We start from the raw sequence: 13,804 nt of genomic DNA, 5'->3' as shown, positions 1-13,804 counted from the left end.
AGGAGTACTGAAGAGTGAATGTATCCACACTCCACGTATGCTGAAAATCTTCTAAAAGAAAGTCACCACCACACTGAGATTAAAACGGACATGGCTATCTTACGCCACAACAACAAAAGAAAAATAATGCTCGCTCTGCAGGAAGAATATTTCGTACAGAAGGCCATAAATAAAAGCGAAAAAAAAAAGTGTATGTATGGGGTGAATCACCTAAAACTTTCAGCGACAAAATTTCAGAAATGGAAAGTGCTATTGATGTGCAGTTTTCATAGAATGGAGTGGTACTCAGGGGCTCGTATTGTTAGCCAATAAACAGATTGTAACAATACTTAGAAAGTGTATTGTTTGTGCAAACATCTACTTTTTAAATGGAACCATACCGATTGACATTATCAGACTGAAAGTAGGGTAAATTAGAATGTCAGTGGTGTTTGTTGCAGGATTGTAGTGCGAGTCGTTTACGAGATATCAGATTTTGAAAAGTTTTTAAAAATTCTCACAACGATAATACCAGTGGCAGCACACACTAAAAGAACAACACAATCGCATGCGCGCTTACGTGGACTCTGGCGCTGACGCCTGTCACGATGTCACCCCTTCGACAACAATTGTGACTTTATACGCTGACGGACCACAAGTGGGAAATCTCGCGATGTTGTTTCTTACTCTGTAATGGCGACTGACTGGCTCGATCGGCAGTGGATTAGACGGAGCCAGCTGCTTCATGGACAGGCTTTGTCTGTTAACGAATGTGGTGGATGACTGTTTCGGACACTCGTTTCCATCTGTAGATTATTTTTCTCTTGTATGCCGAAAACCTTTGGAGATTTTGAAGGGTTACAGGAGAAAAATAATCTGTAGATATAAACCTGTGTCGAAAACCATCATGAACCGACGCAACAGAGCATCGCGTTCATAGGAGACAAGGTCTTTCTACGTAGCAGCTACCTTTATCTTCTCCAACGACAATCGTAGTAATCAGTCGCGATCTCTCAGTAACAAACAACAGTGACCGCGACTCGAACTCGGGGCCTTCGATTTTCGCGGGCAAGTGTTCTACCATCTAAGCTACCCAAGCACGACTCACGCCCCGTCCTCACAGCTTCAATTCTGCCAGTACCTCGTCTCCTACTTTCCAAACTTCTCAGAAACTCTCCTGCGCAACTGGCAGAACTAGCACTCCTGGAAGAAAGGATATTGCGGAGACATGGCATAGCCACAGCCTGGGGGATGTTGCCAGAAAGAGATTTTCACTCTGCAGTGGAGTGTGTACTGATATGAAACTTCCTGGCAGATTAAAACTGTGTGCCGGACCGAGACTCGAACTCGGAACCTTTGCCTTTCGCGGGCAAGTGCTCTACCTGCAAGGTTCGCAGGAGAGGTTCTGTGAAGTTTGGAAGGTAGGAGACGAGGTACTGGCAGAATTGCAGCTGTGAGGAGGCGGCGTGAGTCATGCATGAATAGCTCAGATGGTAGAGCACTTGCCCGCGAAAGGCAAAGGTCCCGAGTTCGAGTCTCGCTCCGGCACACAGTTTAATCTGCCAGGAAGTTTCATACGAACGCACACTCCGCTGCAGAGTGAAAATCTCATTCTGGGAACATCTCCCAGGCTGTAGCTAATCCATGTCTCCGCAATATCCTTTCTTCCAGGACTGCTACTTCTGCAAGGTTCGGAGGAGAGCCTCTGTGAAATTTGGAAAGTAGGAGACGAGGTACTGGCAGGAGTAAAGCTGTGAGGACGGGGCGTGAGTCGTGCTTGGGTAGCTCAGTTGGTAGAGCACTTGTCCCCGAAAGGCAAAGGTCACGAGTTCGAGTCTTGGTCCGGCACACAGTTTTAATCTGGTAGGAAGCTTCATATCAGCGCACACTCCGCTGCAGAGTGAAAATCTCATTGTGGGAACATTGCGATATGTTCCACCTACAGTCTGTCAGCGTACAGAGTCACGCATGCAGCAGCAGGGGTACCATACTGGCAGGTGCTGGCGGTTGTACCTTCGACACACTGCAGCGTCAGTGGATGATGTTTCCGGACATGGTTTCCTACCCTCGACTTGTTCCTCAAGACACCCTCTACAGTCCCTCGAAGTTCGTTGCAACATTTCTGGGAGCCACTGTAGACAACTATTTTTCCCTATCTCATTCGCAAATTGAACAGGAAAGAAAATCGGCAATATTGGAATGATGATGCCTGCAGCATGCGCTGGTTTGCGGAGTATAAACACTGATGAGAAAAAAAGTATTATGATCAGCTACTTGACAACACTTGCACACTTGCAAAATAATAAGCAGCGATTCTTCGTTGCTTATATTTGACAAGTCCTTAGTAGCTTTTTGTTCACTCACAAGTCACGCAGTTCCTGTAAATTACGGGCCAGGAGTCGGCGCCCGAAAGCACCCTAGTTGTGTTCCAAAGTCCTTAGATCAACGCGGTGGTCAAGCCGTCAACGCCAGGTCACTATCATGATTCTCAAGTCACTGTAGCGCGATTCTGGCCCCGTGACATGGAGAGCTATTTTGCTGGAAGATGCTATCACCGTCGTGGAAGAGATCAACCATGAAGGGATGGAGCTGATACGCAATAGTGTCCACGTTGAGCAGAGCTCTTGTCGTGACCCCTTCGATTACTACAACCGGCCATATGGAAGTCCAGGCGAATGTTTCTCACGATATAATACTGATCCACTGGCCTGCGTCCATGGTTTGGGGTGCATGGTTCGAGCAGCCTTTGTAGCTGGAAATATGTTGAATTTTCTATCGTACGCTGCTTAACGTTTATAGTTGCCAAATGTCTGCCCCGAGAGCTGAGTGGTCAGCGAGATGGATTGCAGTCCTTCGGGCCCGGGTTCGAGTCCTGGATGTGTCGGGGATTTTCTCCGCTCAGGGACTGGGTTATTGCGTTGTCTTCACCATCATTTCATCCCCATCCGGCGCACAGGTGGCCCTGTGTGGCGTCGAATGTAATAAGACCTGCACTAAGGCGCCAAACGCTCATTTCCATTTCCATAGTTGCCAAATCACATCAACTTCATTTTTTTGGAACTATAAACAAAATTGTGTAGTATTAAAAAGAGCGTTCGTAGGGAGCTTTAATGATATTAACTGTGTGCAACTCCATCAAACAACAGCACAGAACCCTGTCCTGCAGTCAGGAGAAGAGGTCCAACGAAAATATGCGTTACTACCAGGAGTAAACAAACACGGTACGGTTTGAGTTTAATATTTTGATGATCATATCACGTACTCGGTCGGAATGCTGACTATGAGTATCGATACATTCTGAAAAGTAATTCCTAAAAAGCCGGCCTCTGTGACCGTGCGGTTCTAGGTGCTACAGTCTGGAACCGCGCGACCACTACGGTCGCAGGTTGGAATCCTGCCTCGGGCATGGATGTGTCTGATGTCCTTAGGTTAGTTAGGTTTAAGTAGCTCTAAGTTCTAGGGGACTGATGACCTCAGAAGTTAAGTCCCTTTAGTGCTCAGAGCCATTTGAACCAATTCCTAAAAGCCTTGGATAAAGGTAATTAAATAGCACCCGTGGTATTGAAAGCCATCTCTTGCTTTAATTATAAATATTGTCTGAGTGATGCTAAATGTTATTATTTTTATGTAAGGCGAAGTATCATCTTCTCAGTAATCTTCAAATCGTGAGCTACACCCCTAATTTTTATACATGAATTAGTGAACTTACTAACGGCGCTTTTGTTGCCTATGCCTGTTGTCACTTTTGGAACTCAAATTAATAATCAAATGAATTAATTTAATAAGATTGAACCTTGAATTGCTGGTGTACCCGTGTACCACCAACATAAAATAAAAACAGTGAATGGCTGAGGGAGCATGAGGGAGAACGCTGGCGTATTTAAGTTTACAAAATAATGACAAGTTTTAGTAATCCTTTTGTAACTACAACTAACTGATAAATCTTACACAAAAATGAGAAACAGAAATCAAAAAAGGAATGGTGTTTGGTTAGCAAAGCATACACTGCAGTGGAAGGTACACAAATTCTCCCCTGAATTAACCCTTTTTACAACACAATCGGACTTTACGTGAATCCACTGCGCGGCCCAACTCTAGTCAAGTGGAATCAACTACGGCCAAATATACTACAAGCTATGGGTCACCTCAGAACAGAGAGCTGCGAATATCTTTGAACAACCATACACCTGTGGAGCAGTATTTTAGCTTTCACCTTGATTCAGGAGGCAGAAGAAAACGGCGCGCTGTGGGCGAGGAACCGTGCGCTGTGGCAGCTGTAATATTCTGACGCGTCCACAAAAATTCGTAAACTACACAGACTGGCCGTCCGATTATCAGTACACGGGAAATTTCCCTATCAGTGCTCTGAAATTCCGGCAGATTTCAGTGTGAGGTGCACCCGTTCGCTGGTCTGGCCAAACCAATTAGACTCACAGGCGCAACGTTGGTGCTGGAGTTGTCAAACGTCGGCCGGCCGGCTGAGCACCAACAAGATAACCCTCCTGACACAAGATACGTCCGAGGTGATATGCAGTTACACTGTTAGTACACTTGGAAACTGCCAGTGGCTCTTAGCCTGCTACAAGAGACAGACGATAACTCTTACCCACAAGGGAGAGACCTGAAGTTCTCCACCGGTGGAGGACCAGAAGATGAAGAAAGCAAACAACTTTCCAACAAGCCTCTGTACAGGAGGCAAATTAGCAAAAACGAAACCTCCCGCGCACTGCACAAACCAATACAACTATTCTCTATTCATTCAATCTCCCCTCTGAATGTTCTGTTGACCTGATAGCCAATCCAGACACATCACCGGATTTCCCTCTCTGAGTGAGCAGGCATATTCTGAGAGGAGCCAATTAGTGACTCCAAATCTCTCTTGTCTAGGCAGGTGCCCTTCTCGTGATAGGCAAGGCAAAAAATATCTTCCTAGACTGGACCACAGTCCCTCATTTATGGAGAGATATAATCTTTCCAAGCTGATCATTCCCTGTTTCTGAAAGAAAGCTGTTAAGGTTCCCAGACAGTTGTGCCTATGAAGGTGGTGTGGCGCCGTCGCATCGAACGGAGATTATGTTGAAAAACAGGGTTTTGTAGCCAAAAGAGTGGGAAATTCAGAAAAAAACATGCGTTGCATTATTTATTGAAATAAAATGATGCAGACGATCGCAGGGCTCAAGGCATTCCTCTATTACTGTATACCCGATGTGCACTTGATCTGCATGTTGTTCTGGGTTGGAGAATTAGCCTAGTCTTGGCTATCAATCGGAACAATGGGCGATCTGTTAGAGGGAGGTGGCCTCAAGGGACAGCTTGACTCTCGATCTGAGGAACTGAGCCGCATGCACGGGGAGCCGCCCCTTCGCCCCCTCCCCCCCCCTCCAAATCCCCGACCCCACCACCCTACACAGACACAAACAAACAGTCCACCCCTGGACTGGAGAGTCGAGTTCTGAAGGTCGGTCATCGCTCGGCAAGCCATTGTGCCGAAGGCGCCACGGTGGTGCAGCTGGGTGGCTTTTCCGACAAAGTGGAATACAGAAGCTCATCTGCACGTTTCTTATACACAGTGTTCTATTCAACCAAAGTCACCTTCCGCGGTGCTTGCTTCGTTGACGCCAGTCATGAAAGAATAGATGACGGGCAGCCGGAAAGAGCAGATAACATCCTGCCAGGTCGTGTGTGTGTGTGTGTGTGTGTGTGTGTGTGTGTGTGTGTGTGTGTGTGCAAGACATGTGGAATGTTGGGCGCCTGAAAAATGCAGGCTCACGATTTTTTTTATTGCCGGACCACGGAGATTGTAGACCCAACTACTGAACAAGAGAGCGGGACACACGATGATTGGATGGTGACCCAAAAAATAGACACAGTGAAAGATTTGGCGTCGTTTTCTAAGAAAAGTAAACGAGGGTTTTGTTCACCGTGGTCTAGGACGAAACTTTTCTCTGTAGTGGTGAAGAGGATCTATGTGATATGGAGAGGTGCACATGCTGAATTAATGAAGGGTATGAATATAAACATGAAAGTAAGATAAATGATGTTGGATTTGGAAAGGTTTCTTGCATACAATAAAAGTGTGATTATTTTAAATTAATTAATATATGTAAATAAGTTAGCCTGAGCTAGTGGTAAGTCGAATCTCATTATATTGCTGGTTACTAAGCATTAATAAACCACGTGGCTCTCATAATTCAACGCAGTGCTCATTTGGGAGTGTGTGGGATTGCAAGGAGAGGTTAGCCAGTTATGCACATTAATCAGCGTGTCGTTAACTTAATAGAAATAATGAAAGGCCTGATTTAACCTGCGCAGGGGAACAGGCTTGGGATGGTATACATATAACTCAGCAAATGTGGTGATATTTCTAACACTACCGCTGAAATTCATCAGTATGAACTGAACACTTTATTTATGACGTAAGTTCACGAGAGGCAAGAACATTAACATGTAGTTAAACTTTCTGATATCCGCTTCATTATACAAGAGTAACAGAATTAAAACGACACGTCTAACCTTATAGCTTGTGGACAGTAAATAGTTGGCAAAAATGAGGATAGCGGAATGAATAGGAATAAAAACGCAGATTCGACATTCACGCCAGGGCAATACAGATAGGAAGAAAGAACGAGAAGAACAGAAACGTACACACGATAGGCAACGAGGACATGCTCCAACAGCCAGACGCATCAGCAGTGGAACATATAAATTTGACAGTTTAAAACTGAATAAGGAGGCACAGCCTCAAATGTAATTTAGATTGGAATGGCGATTGAAACTGACAGCAGCGCAGGATTCAACCGAACAAAGGAACCACGTGGCCGAAGAGGTTGGCTGCAGACAGACGCGAAAAACTCCACAGTTACAGAAACGTTAGCAGTAACGACAAAAAATCAAAAACATAAGGCAACACGGGATATAGAAATATATCGCTGACTCATATATGTACTAGCCATGTCGGTTGCGGAGCTACACGAAACATTTACACAGGGAAAGAACACGGAAATTACAATTGATTACAAGATACGCAAATCGAAATAAATATAATCGCGAATGCAATTAAAGTGGAAGTCTAGCGGCAGAGAAAGAAACGAGACGCAGGAAGCCCATCTGTTTCCCAAGGACGTGGTCCACGTTACACAAAGGAACTCCGTGCAAAATCGTCGAAATTACAAAGCCCTTTCAAGATTCATTCGCACAGAAGGGAAGTTAACTGGAAGAGAGCAGAACCAGATAGTTGAGCGCTATGCAATTCATGAATAATAACGTGGAACTCACAGACAGAGATATTCACATGGAACGCAGTACAGCAATGATTCGTGTGGCGTCGTTCCGACAAGTCTTTGCTACATTTGCGGATGTATGTGGTAACAGCCATTTACCCCTAGGTCACGCAGTAACCGTAAATTACTGACTGGTGATTCGTGGTCGCGAAGCAAGTCCTCAGTGTTGCATCGAGTTCAGATCAGGCGAATTTGGTGACCAAAGCATTACCGTGAGTTCATTATGATGTTCCTCAAACCACTGTAGCACGATTCTGCCTTGTGACGCGGACAGTGAACTTGTTACATGGTGCCATCGCTGTCGAGGAAGAACGAAGGCGTGCAGGTGGTCTGTAGTTGTGTTCGCATAGTACACAGTTGTCAATGCACCTTTGCTTAGTAACAGAGGTTCCATTGTGTATGTTTCCTGTGACATAACACTGCCCCAACCAAAAAACTGTGTGTGGAATCTTATGAGACTTAACAGCTCAGGTCATCAGTCCCTAAGCTTACGCACTACTTAACCTAAATTATCCTAAGGACAAACACACACACCCATGCCCGAGGGAGGACTCGAACCTCTGCCGGGACCAGCCGCACAGTCTATGACTGCAGCGCCTTAGACCGCTGACCCATCCGGTCTGTGTCCGTGAGGCAGTGCGTTTCCAGCAGCCGTTCATCTGGATGACGCGTATCAGATCAAGACCATCGACCTATTGTAACAAAAACCTGGTTCACCCGAAAAGACGACCCGCTGCTATTTATCCGCGCACCAATCGCGATGACCGCGTGCTCACTGCAGCCGTAATAGACAATGTTATTCGGTCAACATGAGAACAAGTCGTCTGCACCTGAGATCCATGTTCAAGAATATGCGCTGAACGGTGAGCTTCGAAACACTGGTACCTACACCAGCCTTGTAGTCCGTCGTCATAATTTCTACAGATCGCCGCTTATCCTGCTTTACAGTGCGGGAAAGCTTGAATCTCCACGTTCTGAGATGATGTGCCGACATGCAACACCTTGTGGCTTCATCGTCCTCCAACCACGTCCCACAAACATTCACGACAGAAGCTCGCGAATAGCAGACCAGCTTTGCCATTTCCGAAATGCTCGAGCCCAGGTCATAATAGCCTGTTCCTCATCAAAGACACTTACGCAGAGATCGTAGGAGTCACTGCATACCTCCTAATATCGTGTTGGCCCTCCTTTTGCCCGGCTTAGTGCAGCTGGACATGGCATGGACTCAACAAATAATTGGGAGTCCCCTACAGAAACACTGAGCTATGTTGCTCCCCCCCTCCCCCATCGCCCCCCCCCCTCCTCTCCGCTGAGCGGTTCTAGGCGCGACAGTCTGGAACAGCGCGACCACCACGGTCGCAGGTTCGAATCCTGCCTCGGGCATGGATGTGTGTGATGTCCTCAGGTTAGTTAGGTTTAAGTAGTTCTAAGTTCTAGGGGACTGATGACGTCAGAAGTTTAGCTCCATAGCGCCCAGAGCCATTTGAACAATGTTGCCCCTATAGCCGTCCATAATTGCGGAAGTGTTGCTGGTGCAGGATTTTGTGCAGGAACAGAATTCTCGATTATGTCCCATAAATGTTTCATGGGATTCATGTTGGGCGATCTGGATGGTCATATCATTTGCTCGAATTGTCCAGAATGTTCTTCACAGCAGCTGCAAACGACTGTGGCCCGGTGACACGGTACATTATAGTCCGTTAAAATTCCATCCTTGTTGGGAACATGAAGTGGATGAATGGCTGCAAATGGTCTCCAAATAGCCGAACATAATCATTCCCAGTTGATGATGGGTTCAGTTTCCATGTAAACACAGCCTGCGCCATTATGCAGCCATCACCAGCTTCCACAGTGTCTTGTTGACAGCTTGAGTCATGGCTTCTTGGGGTCTGCGCCACACTCGAAACCTACCATCAGCTACAATCGGGACTCATCTGAACAGGCCACATTTTGTGATCAATATACTGATTACAAAATGGAAAGTGCAAGTGATATATGCGATGTGGCAAATGTGGGTCAAAAGAAAGCCACAAATCGGCTAGCTGGAGCACGAAAACTAACGAATACATCTACAGGACTACACACATGAGTTAACAGCGCCGGAAATCGACGCTGATGGTTTAAATAGCTCTAAGCACTATGCGACTTAACATCTGAGGTCATCAGTCCCCTAGACTTAGAACTATTTAAACCTAAGTAACCTGAGCACATCACACTCATCTGTGCCCGAGGCAGGATTCGAACCTGCGACCGTAGCGGTCGCGCGGTTCCAGGCTGAAGCGCCTAGAACCGCTCGGCCACAGCGGCCGGCTTCGACGCTGATGACGCCTCGCAAAAGCAGCGAAACGTGTATGGCAATAAACAAACTGCCTTCAATTAGTTGCACAGATGGTACATACCTCCACGAGTTTAAAGCAACTATGGAAAAGACGGAAAACAGAAAAAATGACGGCAAATCACGTTTGTCGGTAAACTTTTTAGTCGTTTAAGTGCATGAGCTAAGTTTTGCAACCTGACGATGAAAGAATTGCCTCTCAAAACGCATTGTTGAACTCTGTGTAGGACATAAATACGAGTTGAGTTCTACCAACTATTAATGGAAAAAGATTCCAGTTAATAGTCAATAGTGGTTTTCCTTCTACGATTTGGCCCTGGTAAACGGCAACACTATCGCAGAGAAAACGGCAGTACAAAGTAGCGCAACATAAACATCAAAAATTACTTCTCAAATTCCAATGTGCTGACGCGAATACAAAGGAGGAACTGAGAGCTCTGGATCTGAAAATTGGACGGGCGACTCGCTCAAACGCTGCCCTCTGATTACCTGCACAGGTAGATAACGAGAGTCGAATTTCGATTCCTCTCCGGTCGACTGCACAGTAATGCTCGCCTGCCCAGTACTGCTGGCAAGCACGCCACAGTTCCCCTATGCGGGTACATCCGACAGCTGTATCAGGTGTGCGGGAGCCGCTATCGTCCTTCATGACACCGGCTTGTGCCGAGTGACCTTTGCTACGACGTCATCGGACGTTGCCCTGCAGACCAACCGCTCGTTAGTCACATGCGAAGGTCGTCCTTGACGATTCCTGGAAATGATGTGAGTATGTATGTAGTGATGTAACACTGTTCCTAGGCCCATTGTCGTGAAACTCGTTAAGTTCAAACTAACTATAATTACCGACGTGAAAACACTGTTTAACAGTTCAAATATGGAACACAGAAGCAGACATAAAATATAAATAAAAGGCAGAGATCATTTTCTGACATTAGAACAATTTTCGGTCTAGATCGAGAATATATTTTTCTACAAGTCGTTCACAAAATGGCTCTAAGCACTATGGTACTTAACATCTGAGTTCATCAGATTTAAGAACTACGAGGGGCGTTTGTAAAGTCTATGCAAAAATAAAAACTACTTACGTGTTTGGGGTAAATCTTTTTTATTGTTCGACATAGTCTCCTTTCAGGCTTATACACTTCGTCCAACGCTGTTCTAATTTGTTGATCCCTTGCGAATAATAGGAATTGTCCAAGTCTGCAAAATAGCTAATTAGTTGCTACAATCACCACCTCGTTTGAATAAAATCTTTGTCCCTCCAGCCATTCCTTCGAATTGGGTAACAAATGGTAGTGTGAGTGAGCCAAGTCTGGAGAATGGGGGGGGGGATATGAGACGTGTTGGAATCCTATTTCCATTAATTTTCCGACCACAACTGCTGAGGTGTGTGCTTGTGCATTGTCATAATGGAAAAGGACTTTTTTTCAGTCCAATCGTCAGCGTTTTTCTTGCAGCTCCGTTTTCAGACGGTCCAATAACGATGAAAAATATGCACCTGTAATAGTTTTACCCTTTTCCAGATAGTCGAATCTCAAAGACAGTCGCCCATAACCTTTCCGGGCAAAGGACTTGTCTTCGTCTTTTTTCGTGCAGATACTCCCTTGGTAACCCATTGTTTAGATTGTTGTTTGGTCTCAGGAGTATAGTAATGTATCGATGTTTCATCCTCAGTGACGAAACGACGCTCAAAGCTCTGCGGATTCTTCCCGAACAACCGCAAACCATCCTTGCAACACTTCACACGATTCAGTTTTTGGTCAAGCGTGAGCAATTGCGGTACCCATCTTGCGGATACCTTTCTCATGTCCAAATATTTATGGAAAATATTATGTATCCGTTCATGCCCACAGAACTAGAAATCTCGCGCACCTTAACTCTTCTGTCAATCATCACCATATCACGGGTTTTATCAATGATTTCTGGAGTCGTAACCTTCACAGGGCGTCCAGAACGTTCAGAATCACTTGTGCCCATATGGCCGATCCGAAAATGTTCAAACCACTTATAAACTGTTCTAATCGAAGGTGCAGAGTTACCATAATGTTTATAATTCTCTTCTTTAGTCTCCTGAGGCAGTTTGCCTTTATGAAGTAATGTTTAATCACCACACGAAATACTTTTTCGTCCATTTTTTGACAATCACTCGACTTCCTTGATTCACACGAATGCCAAACACAAAGAAATAAACCAATGTGGCTGAGACTTGGTGGGCGTTCTTTCCAAAGACGCTACTAACTAAACATGACCTCGATACGCACCGGTGATACCATCACTCGGACTTTGCACGAACTTTTCAAACGCTCCTCGTACTTTTCCTAACTAACCAAAGAACATCACACACATCCATGTCCGAGACAGGATTCGAACGTGCGACCGTAGCGCCAGCGCGTTTCCGGACTGAAGCGCCTAGAACCGCTCGGCCACAGCGGCCTGCTCTACAAGTCCTATTGTTTGTTGTGTTGTTGTGGTCTTCAGTCCTGAGACTGGTTTGATGCAGCTCTCCATGCTACTCTATCTTGTGCAAGCTTCTTCATCTCCCAATACCTACTGCAACCTACATCCTTCTGAATCTGCTTAGTGTAGTCATCTCTTGGTCTCCCTCTACGATTTTTACCCTCCACGCTTCCCTCCAATACTAAATTGGTGATCCCTTGGTGCCTCAGAACATGCCCTACCAACCGATCCCTTCTTCTGGTCAAGTTGTCCTATACAATTGCAAAACGTCGGCTGTAGGCTATCATCAGATCTGTGTAAGTTTAACCTACCGTTTCATAGGAAGATAAACTGCAGAATGTCTCAGGATGATTGGTTAATATTTAGGGATATGACACGAACGATTATTTGAACGAAAAGGTCTCGTAAACATTGGCTGTAAAATGCAAACCTTAAGAACTATGAGCACTTCATCTTCGATACTGTGAAAATGTGTGCTACGGCAAGCCATTTCGTTTCCATATTTTGAGTGCAAGTCGTATGGACCAGGCCAGCAAAAATTCTGGTAAAGAGAACAGAAGCCATGGTCACTTCTTCATATTCGATACTGTGAAACAAATCTCTTCTACAGCAAGCTCTTTGCTTTTCGTATTGTGAGAGGAGGAAGTATTAGCCAACTAAACTCCGCCCGAAGAGACCATAAAGGCCCAACAGTGTCAACTGGCCGCCGTGTCATCCTCAGCCCACAGGCGTCACTGGATGCGGACACGGAGGGACATGTTGTCACCACATCGCTCTCCCGGCCGTATGTCACTTCACGAGACCGGAACCGCTACTTCTCAATCAAGTAGCTCCTCAGTTTGCCTCACAAGGGTTGAGTGCACCCCACTTGCCAATAGTGCTCGGTGGATCGGATGGTCACCCATCCAAGTGCCAGCCCAGCCCGACAGCGCTTAACTTCGGTGATCTGACGGGAACAGGTGTTACCACTGCGGAAAGGCCGTTGGCTAGTTTGAAAAAGACTGACAAAAAATTCTAGTAAAGGGAACAGATCTTTTGAAATGTCGTGCTGAGAAGGGTGCTGAAGATTGGGTGGGTAGATCATGTAACTAATGAGGAAGTACTGAACAGAAATGGGAAGAAAAGAAATTTGTTGCACAACCTGACTAGAAGAAGGGATGGCTTGATAGGAGACATTCTGAGACATCACTTGATCACCAATTTAGTGCTCTGTATGGAGGTGCGTGTGTGTGTGTGTGTGCGTGCGTGTGTGTGTGTGTGTGTGTGTGTGTTGTTGTGTAAAAGCGGAGGGGGGTAAAAACTGTAGAGGGAGAGCAAGAGATGAATACAGTAAGCACCTGCTGAAGGTTGCACTAGTTATTCGGAGATAGAGTAGCATGTGGGGCCCCATGTCTTCAGATTCAAGACCACAACGATAGCAAAAACTATGAGGATTTGTTCAGCAGAAGAGATGTGTTTCACAGTAGGGAAAACGAACAAGTGATCGTAGCTATTAACGTATGCACTTTAAAGCCAATATTTACTGCACATTTTTTTCTTATCTTGACCTGTTCTACCGCGTCTCAAAGTACGGAAATCAAAGAGCTTGCAGTGGATGAGATTTACTTGACAGTATTGAAGATGAAAAAGTGACCACATGCATTTGGGAACCCATGTTTGCTAGACTTTTGTACTTCGAATGATCGTTCCTGTCATGTCCCTGAATATTAGGCATTCCTCCTGGTGTAGTGGGACGCGAAATTGAAGCGTCACT

This window comes from Schistocerca gregaria, chromosome 8 (assembly GCF_023897955.1).
Source record: "Schistocerca gregaria isolate iqSchGreg1 chromosome 8, iqSchGreg1.2, whole genome shotgun sequence".
Classification (NCBI taxonomy): Eukaryota; Metazoa; Arthropoda; class Insecta; order Orthoptera; family Acrididae; genus Schistocerca; species Schistocerca gregaria.
Note: the sequence above shows the minus strand (reverse complement) of the source record.